General features: G+C 39.7%; 1 protein-coding gene and 1 long non-coding RNA gene across 2 annotated transcripts in view; one reads left to right on the top strand and one right to left on the bottom strand.

Annotated features, from left to right (window-relative positions):
* htr2aa (5-hydroxytryptamine (serotonin) receptor 2A, genome duplicate a) overlaps positions 1–13,746 on the top strand; it is a 93,707-nt gene that overhangs the window by 45,840 nt on the left and 34,121 nt on the right. The gene's annotated exons all lie outside the window — the stretch shown is intronic.
* On the bottom strand, positions 225–5,733 carry LOC120727676. Its single transcript, XR_005694579.1, has 3 exons — positions 5,542–5,733; positions 5,316–5,390; positions 225–1,320 (listed from the first exon to the last, which is right to left on the bottom strand). It is a non-coding gene; the product is annotated as an uncharacterized LOC120727676 (long non-coding RNA).

The raw sequence follows: 13,746 nt of genomic DNA, 5'->3' as shown, positions 1-13,746 counted from the left end.
TCCATCCAGAACTGGTGGTTTCCTCACATTTAAGGTTTATATTTAAGATGCTTCATTTGTCATTGTAGAAAGATACAACACAATTTCATCTGGTGACTCTATTAACCAAAAAACTTAAAAAGCTAAAGGACATAAACGAATACAAGCTATATATACAAACAACAAGAATATGTACAAACATTGTCTTGATTTTCTTTTTTGAGGTTTTAACTAGACTGTTCCAATAAATTGCCTTTATTTTGCTTTTTTTTATACAGCAGCATTTTCACATTTGTATCCCTACCATGCAAACACAACTTAGAGGACTTGTGAACACGGTTCAGTGTGAAGTTAAGGCCTTTACATACCAGACGCGTAAAATTGGTGTGAATACATTTTGTGCATTAAAAATATTTCTCGACTCACCTGTTCTTAATGCAGCCGTTCACACTGCGTAATTTCACAGGATGACTTTGCAACATTTATTTTTTAGATTTAATCTTGTTTTAAAAAAAAAAAAAAAAAAAAAATTATGCAGATAAACAGATCTGACCAATCACAGGGTCATTTAGTGATGATACTATCAAAACATTGTAAACATTCATTCATTCTAGACACAATACTGATTCTAGGCGATGCCCCTTGGTCACTCACCTCTCTGAAATAATATATCTGCTTCCTCAGATGTCCTAACTGTCGTAATCATCACCGACATCCTGAAATCTGCATGAAAGCAGTCATCACACAACTTCAACTACTGGATCAAACCATGAAACTCTCCCTGCTGCTGCCTTCTGTTGAGAATTGGATGAACTCAGAATCTCCATTTCTTTAACTTCTTCTTAAACATCAGCACTGACTCATTGCTCGATGTCAACTCCATTTTCTTTTTTGTAGTACATCTGGTGTGTATGTACGTACGTTAAAAAGGAAAGAAAAAAAAGAAACATCGTGAATTTGATGACATTCTTTCGTAACGCTTTTATTTATCACAATACCCCTGATCCTGAGTTGTTTTGAGCCCAGGCAGCTGATCTTTGTTGGTTGATCACTACTGGTGTTCAGTTTCCTTCAAATGTCAAGTTAATATTTTCTAAGTCTAGTTAATATTTTTTAATCTCACATGCATTAACAACCAGTTTTTAGGTCCTCTGGAATCTCTCTTGCACTCTTTATGTTTTTTCTGAATATTATTTTTTCAATTTTTTTTCCATGACTCGCTTCTTGGAACATACTATGAAAATTCAGATGTAGAGCCCTCCTCCTCCTCTTCTTCTTCTTCTTCTGGTTGCTCCGTGTAGGGACCTTCAGCTCCTCTTCATGTCTTTGTGACATAGATCCCTGTTGAATTGAAAAATCCCATATGGATAATAAATAGTAAAAACTTATAAAAGACTTGCATAAGATGTGGCTACTTACTTCATACAGTGAATCATAGAAGGCTTATATGATTTACTCATGAAAGTAGCCACTTTCATATATTGTTTTAGGAAGTATCCAAAGCATACAAGTTTCATTTATATAATTTTTCAAGGGCTCTTATATCTGTTTTCACTCTTGTATGCTTTTCATACAAGTTTCACACAAGACAGATACAAACTTTATAAGATTTATATATACAGTGGGGCAAAAAAGTATTTAGTCAGCCACCGATTGTGCAAGTTCCCCCACTTAAAATGATGACAGAGGTCAGTAATTTGCACCAGAGGTACACTTCAACTGTGAGAGACAGAATGTGAAAAAAAAAAAATCCATGAATCCACATGGTAGGATTTGTAAAGAATTTATTCGTAAATCAGGGTGGAAAATAAGTATTTGGTCAATAACAAAAATACAACTCAATACTTTGTAACATAACCTTTGTTGGCAATAACAGAGGTCAAACGTTTACTATAGGTCTTTACCAGGTTTGCACACACAGTAGCTGGTATTTTGGCCCATTCCTCCATGCAGATCTTCTCGAGAGCAGTGATGTTTTGGGGCTGTCGCCGAGCAACACGGACTTTCAACTCCCGCCACAGATTTTCTATGGGGTTGAGGTCTGGAGACTGGCTAGGCCACTCCAGGACTTTCAAATGCTTCTTACGGAGCCACTCCTTTGTTGCCCGGGCGGTGTGTTTTGGATCATTGTCATGTTGGAAGACCCAGCCTCGTTTCATCTTCAAAGTTCTCACTGATGGAAGGAGGTTTTGGCTCAAAATCTCACGATACATGGCCCCATTCATTCTGTCCTTAACACGGATCAGTCGTCCTGTCCCCTTGGCAGAAAAACAGCCCCATAGCATGATGTTTCCACCCCCATGCTTCACAGTAGGTATGGTGTTCTTGGGATGCAACTCAGTATTCTTCTTCCTCCAAACACGACGAGTTGAGTTTATACCAAAAAGTTCTACTTTGGTTTCATCTGACCACATGACATTCTCCCAATCCTCTGCTGTATCATCCATGTGCTCTCTGGCAAACTTCAGACGGGCCTGGACATGCACTGGCTTCAGCAGCGGAACACGTCTGGCACTGCGGGATTTGATTCCCTGCCGTTGTAGTGTGTTACTGATGGTGACCTTTGTTACTTTGGTCCCAGCTCTCTGCAGGTCATTCACCAGGTCCCCCCGTGTGGTTCTGGGATCTTTGCTCACAGTTCTCATGATCATTTTGACCCCACGGGATGAGATCTTGCGTGGAGCCCCAGATCGAGGGAGATTATCAGTGGTCTTGTATGTCTTCCATTTTCTGATGATTGCTCCCACAGTTGATTTTTTCACACCAAGCTGCTTGCCTATTGTAGATTCACTCTTCCCAGTCTGGTGCAGGTCTACAATACTTTTCCTGGTGTCCTTCGAAAGCTCTTTGGTCTTGGCCATGGCGGAGTTTGGAGTCTGACTGTTTGAGGCTGTGGACAGGTGTCTTTTATACAGGTGATGAGTTCAAACAGGTGCCATTCATACAGGTAACGAGTGGGGGACAGAAAAGCTTCTTACAGAAGACGTTACAGGTCTGTGAGAGCCAGAGATTTTCCTTGTTTGAGGTGACCAAATATTTATTTTCCACCCTAATTTATGAATAAATTCTTTACAAATCCTACCATGTGAATTCATGGATTTTTTTTTCACATTCTGTCTCTCACAGTTGAAGTGTACCTCTGGTGCAAATTACTGACCTCTGTCATCATTTTAAGTGGGGGAACTTGCACAATCGGTGGCTGACTAAATACTTTTTTGCCCCACTGTATCTTCTCCATACGGGATACTGTTACTTCCCCCTCACCGCCTAGACCCCTCAGGGGAACGTAACAAGTGTTGTTCTTGATATTTGTACATATTTGCCCCTTTTTGTTATGTAGTATTTACCTGGGGGCTCTTCTTCTACTTTTAGGACTTGAGTGACAATCTGATACAGGAGTAAAACCAGTAATAAGTCAGTAATGAAAATAAAATTTAAGACCTCAGTGGAAAAAATAGAAATCTCAGATGGTTCACCGTCTTTTACTACAAGTGTAGCTAATTTTGTGCTTTATTTCTATTTATACAATTGTGAGCATTTTCATCTCTCTGCTTCTGATCCTTTCTGTCTCATGCCTCACTCACTTCATTTTTGTTCATCATCAACATTGTCTCTTCCTTTTCGTGGCTCTTGTCATCATTATGTTATTTGAGTTTTGACTCCTTTTCTGTGCCTGCATGCAAACCTCCTGCCTCTTTCTCCGCATGCTTCACTAGTGTCTCTGCTCTGTTGTTCAGCTGCTGGCTTTCCTCACGTTTCATCTCCCGTGCTGTCATTCTGCTCTTCAAAACTAGCACAATCAACTTATTTTATCACCACAAACATGCTTTAGATGGAGCACTGGAATAATTACTGGCTGAGGCTTTCTCTCAGCTCCGCTGGGTGCTGTGGTTCTCTGGGGGAACAATTTCATCTGCGGCTGAGCATTTTCCACCCTGATTTCTGGAATAAAAAGCAGCATCTGAATATACAGCTCTTTAGACCTCAAGGCAGCGGGAGGGCTGAGTAGAAACCCCAAATTAATGGTTTATAGTCCCAATTTGGGAATTTAACATGATTACCATTATAATTCTCTTCACATTTTCCAGGAGAGTATACATTTCACCTGTTGATGTTAAACCCCTCCAGTGCCGAAGAAAATGATACTTAACCTTTAACCATTGTGTTGATGCTTAGCTAGGTTTGGCATTAAACATTTCAGTGTTGACAGCATGTTTGTCACTAATAAACAACACATGAGAGTTCTTTTCTAGTTTGAGAAAGAATATATTGTTGGTTTTTAAACATTAAAAGCTGTTCTAGTGGAGGGACATGGTCACTTTATTTGGCATGGATGGCGAGTTGCAAATTCTTCAATGTTGCAAGACCTGTGTCTGAATTTGTCTGTGAAAATGTAACCTGTCAGGACATGAACTCAAAGCCTGTCACAATAGATTTTTATATATGTTCTAATTGTGATAATCAACTGTTGCATGGATCAAGAGTTCTGACAGCGGGGAAGTTCACTGCAGAAGGTCCAGGCCACAAGCCTAGACACCAATGGCAGCCATATGAACTTGCTCGTAGAGGTTTGAGTTTCTTTGTATTACTGTAGGGTCTTTACCTTACAGTATAAAAAGCCCTGAAGTGACTGTTGTTGTGATATAGAGCTATAAAAATACAATTGAAATAAACTGAATATGTCAACCACTGGTCATAAAAATGGGTATTCCAAGACCATTTGCAAGAGGTTTGGATGTCGCTAGCCGCTTTGAAATTCTTTACCAAAGCATCATTAAAACAGGCCTATTGACCGGTCGGTTACCACCTGCCAATCAGCAGCCAGAAAAGGTTGTCTGTGATAAGTTGAAGGGTGGTGGCAGCTGCTAACAGGAAATTGGTCACAAAGTAGTATGTAGTGCTCTACGATTACTTTGGTTGGTCACAGGTTCCCTGTATGGAAGACGATGACTTGTCTGCAAACACATGCAGGCTGCAGAGAAACTGGAAACAGACTGTTCACCTTCAAAGTAAAAGTTTTTCCTTTAGAAATGTTTGCAGAAGTAAGATACAACTCCCACTCCCTGCTTTCAGTTTGTGTTGCACTTTTTCAGGTTTCACTGCTGCTCAGAGAGTTAATGACAACTGTTTGCAGTCAAGTCAGCATCTTCTAAACTACAGCAGACTGTAGCAGTCAGCTAGCAACCAAAGCAATCACAAAATGGACAGGGCAGTACCGTCTTTTGTGACCAGTTTCAACAAAACAACCAGCCAACTTCAGCAACCACTGACCAATTGCTTAAGGAATGCACTTTTTTCCCCTAATGATGGGAGATTGCCAGGGGGGGGTCACCAACCTGTTAGGCCGAAAACAGAGAACCAAACTGTTAGTCGACGTACAGGGCACAGGCACACTAAGCAGATGAAACACTCTGAAAGCAGATAAAAGAGGAGCAGCAGCATTAAAAGCAGCTATTAGATTAAAAATGAAGTCCCCATTAGCTTTTCTAGCATGTGTGTGAGTGACTCAGTCTAACTTGAGCGAGTTGCAGCAGTCACAGAAAAATGAAGCTGTCGCCTTACTTCAGTCAGCCATAAAACTCTGTCAAGGCTGTGTCCAGGCAGTTGAAGAGGGGAGGACCCAAAATGCAAGACTCGCAAAGGCAGATGTAACTCAGAGTACTCCGCTTTATTGCTGGAAAGGTACAGAGCAAAACTAACTAACCTGGTTGGCTGGCAAGCAAACACAGGACGTGAGAGTAAGTAGACGTTAACAACACAACAGAGAACAAAGGAAACACAGGGCTTGTATACACATGGCAGTAATCAAGGGATGAGAGACAGGAGGGGAACACACCTGGGAGAAATCACAGCTGACAAGACAGGGGAAACGTAACCTGAACACACTGACACCAGACACAAACCTTCAAAGTAAAACAGGAAACAATTTAAAAGGACGCAGACAGACACTGAACTTCATCTAGAATAATAATCAATACTATAGAAATATACCAAAATATAGAAAACTGAAAAAGCTGGGTCAAAATGACCCAGAACCGTGACAAACATGTAGATAAACTGAGGCTGAAGTATAGAGGGAAGACAGCCATGAATGGTGGAAGAGTTGGTGTATGAATGACTGTGTGTATGTGTGTTCTTGACATGATGTAAATTGTTCATTTTTTAAAAATGACAGCAATTGTTATCACTTATTTATCACAATACTCTTTGTAGAGACAGCTCTTTTTAAAAAGCTCTGCGTTTTCCTACACTGAAATGTTACTATATTATTTATTTTTTATTAATGAAATTTTATACATATTTTGTTAAGTAACGTTAATTAGATGCGATATTGATGCTACAGCCAGTTTCTGGCCACTTATGGAAAACTCTATTAGTCAAAAGGGAGATGTTCCACTATACTGAAATATGGTGGGGGAACATGGCAGTTTTCACAAACTGGTGCCCTGTCCTATATATTTTTAAAAGATTAGTCATACATTCATGAGAATTTAATCATTTGCGCATTTACAATAGCCTCAAAACTTTACTGACTGTATCTTTAACTCTTTACTAACATCATTAGGTTTAAGTCTTCAGGAAATTAATGTAGAGTGTGAAGTTTTCTAAAATCAAAGACTGTGTGTGTGTGTGTGTGTGTGTGTGTGTGTGTGTGTGTGTGTGTGTGTGTGTGTGTGTGTGTGTGTGAGAGAGAGAGAGAGAGAGAGAGAGGGAGAGAGAGAGAACATGAGTCAGTGTGAAGAATTCATGCTGAGTGTGTTTGTACGTGATCATCTGTCTTCATCTTTCCTGCACAAACTCTCCTCCTTCCTCTCCTCCTCTTTCTTTTCAGCAGATTTCTGTATCTGTCTTTTCTCTCGGCTCATCTTTCATCAAATCAACCTTTCTGTTTGCAACTCTGCCCTTGTGGGAGCTCATTTTCCCGCTCTCCATTTCCTGTCACTCTTCTTCTATCAATTATTTTCATATTGCTTCACTTTTGAAAGCACACAAACCTGGCCAAGAACAAGGTGGTGACTGAGCCTTTGCACTGTTCTTCTCTGTTTGCTCTCGTTGTTGAGATGAAATCCCACCCTCTTAATGATGACAATGTTCTGTTTCTTCTCATCTGCGATCCTTTTCAAATCAAAACCCAGACAACCTTGCACCCTGCCATTCCAAGCCTCTTCTTTGTCTTTACTTTAAAAATCTGCATCTGTTTGCAAATGTTGGCTCTGCATAGAGAAAGTCTGAAAGCGTGTTTGTCTCTTTTCTTCATCTGCACTGATCCAGTTTTATGAGTTACATCACAAATCTCTAAGCTTCAGTATCTGGCTCCACTGCGTTCTGAGTGCTTCGGATTCATTCATTTTCTAGCCAGGGTTTAGATTCAAAACTTAGTAACTGAGTTAGAAATGCATATATACGGTATAAGTAGCCACATATTGCAAGGTTAGATAAAAGTGCTGCAGTTTTTTTCATGTAATTTGCATTTGAATTCCAAAAATCTGATCTGCCTGAACAGAATGATACCTTTCAAAGGAGAGTGATGCGAGGACAGCCAGATCTGTCACGGAGACTTCTGAATACAATTTAACCCCATCTATAATGGAGTCAACTCAAAAAGACCCTTACAGACACAAAACTCTAACAGCAACAGTGTCAGGATGGACTATCCATTATCTGTCCATTCTGTATACCCATTTGATCATTTAATAGGAAACTGAAGAGGTAAAGAACAGGTGTGGAATAATAACATGTAAATAATAAATGTGCATGTAACATAATGGTAATAAAATAATGTCCCTGTCTAGTGAGATAATAGTGCTCAAAATCAGGCCCATTTGAGACCATTTGACCCAAGGACACAACTAGTACAACCAGTACTTTCTCAAGTACTAGAACTTCTGAAGACTTCATCTGCAGTGCTTAACTGTGAACTGAGGCCTTTGCTGGTGGCTTTTAAGGCGGTGCGTCCTCTAAAGCAGTAAAAAAGTCTGGGGGAAAATGTTGACCTAAAGTGGACTTACCATGTTTTTGCCCTATTTTCTGTTATATTATTACTGTTAATTCTATTAAGGTCTATAAAACATCACTGCCAGAAATGATCTTTTCTACCCTAATGCTGAACTGAACCGTGAATCAGAACATGGAAGAAAGAAAATAGCGATTCTAAATTTCACACGCAAAAAACTATTTACATATTTATCTTTTTTTGATACCCCAGAGGCTCGAGTCCATACTAGATCATACATGACCCAAACAAATATGATTGTAATCTCCTCAAGTAGCCAGGACCTGTGATAGTAAATGTAATGGTTCTTAAATAACGCTTTTCAAACCGACGTGAGAACTCGAGGCACTTTATACAGCATGTCACTTTCTTACAAGCACTTTTTTCCTCCTACATGTAAGTGCTTTCTATCTAACATTCTCGCTTCATCGAACACATCTGGAGCAACCAGGGAATCAACCATCAACCTTCTGATTAGTAGATGACCTGCTCTACCTGCTGAGCCCCATCCATTTGTGGTGCTGTATTGTGCAGACTTTTGTACCCTGACTACAATCTTAAAACTCAAATTGCCTTACAATATAACACACCATGGGGTCACTGCTGTGAGCTGGCACTATATAAATAAAACTAAACTGAAATAAATAGAAATGTCTGGGGAGAAGCAAGCAAATGTCCCACATCCTGGTGCACATCAACCTGCAAGCTTCATATCTCACAGTTACAGTTACAGAGACACACATCAGTGCATCTTTAAACTTTTTCTAAAAGAAAAGCATGTCTGCCAACAGTGGGATTACTGCGTGCTATGGGGCGAGTTTCCACATAACGTCAGAATCACACTAGCAGACAGAAGGGCATGTTTAAGTGGCAGAGGAAGCAATAAATTATTAAATATAGGCTTGATTATTTCATTTAGGACAGTGAAGGATCAAATGTTTAATAATTTATCTTCTGGTTTCCCATTTTCACTTTTAATATTCTTTCCTGGTGGATTTATTCCCATGAAGATTACACTGCTGCGAGCTATGAGTCAGACTCCATCATTTTTGTTTTGTCATTCAAGTCTAAAATTTAACAAGCTTAAAAATGCATGAGTTCAGCTTTTGTGTGTGTATGAAAAAGGCATCTGTTAACCAGCAGTTGGCAGATGTTACTCGTAAAACTTCCTGTAACTCGAGCAGTGCACTTAAACAAAAACCTCATAACGAAACACACAAATAAACCCTCCAGAAACATCTGAGACCTGCAGTTAACACAGAGCTAAAAAAAAAAAAGAAAAAGAAAATCTTTCACTTATGTTTGTTGTTCTTCCTCAGGGCTCCGACCTGCTGAAGACCTCCAGCTTGACAGCTTAACTGTAGGTTATGTCACATTAAACTGTGCGCTGTGCTTAACGGTCTGAAGGATTCACGCAGCGCAGTCACCCAGATTTAACCTCCCTGAGAGACGACTGAAGTGATCCAATCTATTTACGTCTGTGTCCATCGGCAAATCAATACTTTGCGCTCGGTTCTCCTGCTGTTCAGCTCTCCAGACAAACCACATCAAAACCCCAAAGAAGATTTAAAAGCCTGACCCACTGTTCACCCTAATGGTTTCACAATGAAAACACCCCAACTCATCCCACTATACCTGCTGGCTCTCCAGCTCCACGGTCTCACCCTGTAACCACAGTAAATGTGTCACAAAAGCTTTCATCAAAGTAAAACAAAGACTTGCTGATATTTCTGTCATAAATCTCATTACACTGTGGGTTTTTTGGTGGTCACAGCGGAGAAAGGCAGGAAATATGAGGAAAGATAAGGGGCAAGGTCCCACAATTAAACTGGAGACTCACTGCCGGATGCGTTTGAACCCATGTGGTATGTGCCCTAACTCTGAGCTGGGGGATCTTTTTTGAAAGATGCAGTTCTGTACATGCAAAAGTTTCAAGCCAACATCATCTCTTTATACTTCCAAGGAGACAGACTTTCTTCTATTTTTTTTTTTACGTGCTCTTAAGTGATAGATATCCAGGGTTTCTGAACCTTTGTCTTTGGACATTGGCTGCTTTTTCACTTATTTTCCATTCAGTCCTTCTACCTGACCTTTTTTTGTCTGCACGTAACAGACAGGTGAACAAGGAACCATGTTTAAATTACATCTTTAGGCACTTTGTTACAAGCAGCATGTCAAAAAAGACATCACTTGTTCCAATTTCTGTGGTCTAATCAACAAAAGATTGCCAACGATAATGAATGTTTGACATTGATAACACTGTATTTTTGCACCAACAAGCCATTCTCAAAGAACTCTTAGCTGAAAACTTGGCATATCTCAGCCTAGTCTTGTGTGTCCTTAAAAATTGCGATGATTTTCCAATTTCCCATGATCCCCCCCCCGCTTTTTCAGGACTGTCACAAAGTTATTGTGCTGCAAGCCTGAAGTTACAAACAAACAGTGAATCTGAGCAGTGGACGCTGCACATTGATATGGTAGTATGGTTTTTAGAGAGCCAAGTAGGCTTTCCCCAAAACACACCCTGTTTTATCCCACTTTGTGACTCCAACAGGGGATCGTAATTTACAAGATGAACAACATGTTTTATTCTATAGGAAACTGGGGATGACAAAGCCCGAAGAACACAACGGTTCTTTGGTCTTTGAACTGTGCTGTGTCACCTGGACAGGCAGAAAATCCATTGTTTTCCCACTGATTGAACCATGGTACAGAGCTGACTGGGTCTAATTGGTGTCAGGCACTGAGAAATAATGTCACAGTCTCCTGCGGTCTGACACCTCTGAAGCTGTTGAGGCTTTACAAGCTGGGGAAACAGCAACATCAAACTACTGGTGGCTCTTTGAGAAAAAGAAGGGTGAGGTGACAATGCCGGAACATGTTGGGTATAACGCGACAGCAGCAGTTTCATGAGGACAGCTCTCTGTGCATCAGCAGGAGGGGGAGCAAACAGCTGCATCTTGGTGGGTCCTAAGAGATTTTTTTTTTTACTTATTCTCTTTTTTTTTAGGTACATGTGGGGAAATCTCTCAGAGAGGGATAATTCAATGTGGTTCCAGGTCATTGCTATCAGAAGTTATGGAGCCAGTAATAATGTGATACTTTGTAGATCCCTGAGGGGGATTGTCTTTGTGTTGCTCTGTGGGAAAGTGAGAATGGAGGATAAGCCACAGCACAACATCCTTGTTTAAACATAAGATCCAGTGTTAATGCAGGTTTTTCTTCGGTGTATGCAACCCTTTAATTCAGCTCATCTTATGGACATATATGTGCACAGGACAAGAAAAATCGCTTGGTCATCAGAAAAACTATTAATTTGAATGAAACTTGCCTTTATTACCCACTGAGTGTATTTCAGCACAGCTTAAAGTTTCATTATCTCATTCAGAAATTAAAAAACAGTTCACTAAATGTTCAATGAATCATCAAATTAAGTTATTAGGAAACACTGTTAGCTTATTCAACCACACAAATGCTCTGCAATACAGGAAAGATTCACCTTGTGAAAACAAGACATGATAGAGGCCTTTTTCATATCTCTGTATAGGTAGTGTGTTTAAAAAACAGAGCTCTGTCTCATCAAAATGAAAGCTGTGTATACCAGCTGTGTAGAATGACAGCAGGTCTCCACACTGACTTATTTCAAGCTGATGTTCATTACTTGGGTGCCAAGGGCCAAGTAAGGGCCATTTAGGGACGTTTTGTCAGAGCCTCTAGCATCTGATAGGAACACAAGGTGTCCTGGGGTGACGTAACTGGTTTCCAACTCTTCCCATGTAAAAGCTTGGAATCACACTGAAACACACCCTTAAGCCCAATTTAATTTTTCAGTGTGCATGGTTAATGTTTTGAATTGGCAAAGCAAAGCAATGTGCAAAATGCAGACCTGCTAAATACAAAACAAATGAAGTCTACTAATGGTAGGTCTTGTGAATGCTACCCTGGGTTTTATTTCCCTACACATGAGTGTAAAAAATTACTTGATTACACAGTGATCTGGTGCCCAGTTTGGAATATGTGTAAAGCCAGGGTACAAATGCGCCTCAGTTTAGCAGTGTTGATCATTTAAAATGACAAATATCACCAGTGGCAGCTCATAAAATCTGTAATGTATGTGTCTATTCTGATTGTTTAAAAGAGGCATCACTTTGTGTAACAATTGTAAGAGTTCACATTCTTGCTATTAAATGCTGTTTTTAGCAAACTGGGATCGACACTGGATCAATAACTGACGTACAATTTGGGAAGATGTGCTATTCTAATGGGCTGAAAAAAAGCGACAGCCTGACAGGGTGCTGAAAATAATTTGATCACCTGATCGGTCGGTCTGAGATGAGAAACAAATCCAAATTCTCCAGGACCAGGACATTAGACACAAAGGGAATACATTCAGCAGAAACTGAAGTTTTTAATGAATGATAACATGAAGACGGTAGGTCTATTGAAATATATGTTTACATTAAAAGCTTACAGCTTTCCATTTAGTATCTTGTTTTCTTTACATGCCATTCATTTATTTTTATTTTTATTTTTTGACTAATCCTGATTTGGAAAACTGTATATAATAACCAAAAGGAATTTGGTTTAGGAATTATTATTTGTTATTACTATAGTAAATTAAATATATCATAACAATCACAGCATACATATGTATATATACTATATTGCCAAAAGCATTTGCTCGTCTGGCTTCACACACATATGGACTTGAGTGAGATCACATTCTTAATACACAGGTTTTAATAAGCTTCCTATGAGGTTTACCGATGCGTTTATGTAAACTTTTTAAAATTCTTCCAGAAGCGTATTTGTGAGGTCAGGCACTGATGTTGGACGAGATGCCTGGCTCGCAGTCTTCATTCTAATACATCACAAAGTTGTTCTGTTGGGTTGAAGTTGGGTTGACTGACGCAGGCCAGTCAAGTTCTTCCACATCAAACTCACTCATCCATGTCTTTGATGTAACATTTGGATGCCGCTGCTCAGGCATGGAAACTCATTCTATGACGCACACTATGCACTGTTCTTGAGCTAATCTGAAGGCCACGTGAAGTTTGGAGGTCTGTAACGACTGGCTATGCAGAAAATTGACAATCTCTGTGAATTATGGCCCCAAGTATCTACTGGTATGGCTCTGTGGTTTTACGTGGTCTACCACTTAATGGCTGAGTTGCTTATCACTTCCACTTTGTTATAATACCACCAACAACTGACTGTAGAAAGGCGAGGAAATTTCATGACTGGACTTTTTACACAGGTGGCATCCTATTACGACACCACACAGGAATTGACTGAGCCCCTGAGAGTGACCCATTCTTTTGTATGAATTAAATAATTTGGGTGTTTGAGGGAATACTTTTGGCAACACAGTGTAGGTCTGTAGGTGCCCCGTCGCCTCCTTAAAAGGTGGGCCAGTCTGAACTGTTGCGCCTGTGCATTTGCAGAGACATTTGTTTATATCATTTCCTTAACTGTGTATGGGAACAATTGTATAAAAAGTACAGGAGAGACAGATAAGATATATTTTTTAAAACTAGAACATATAATTGAACTGTAGGTCTAAGGTATATAGCAACTAACTAGCAAGTGCTATTAAGAAATATTTCACAACTTCTAACCATTCAATTGATATCCACTTAGTGTATGTTGGTTAATTAGTCAGTTAGACAGAAGATTTGTTTAGGCTTAAAGTGAGAAATGCAGTGTTATTGGCCATCAGTAACCTAACACTGGGACAATAGGACAACTATTATCCAGTGGTTATTAGAATTTCA

The sequence above is a fragment of the Simochromis diagramma genome, unplaced genomic scaffold (genome assembly GCF_900408965.1).
Source record: "Simochromis diagramma unplaced genomic scaffold, fSimDia1.1 OVJJ01000322.1, whole genome shotgun sequence".
Lineage (NCBI taxonomy): Eukaryota > Metazoa > Chordata > Actinopteri > Cichliformes > Cichlidae > Simochromis > Simochromis diagramma.
Note: the sequence above shows the minus strand (reverse complement) of the source record. Positions and strands in the feature narration are given on the sequence as shown.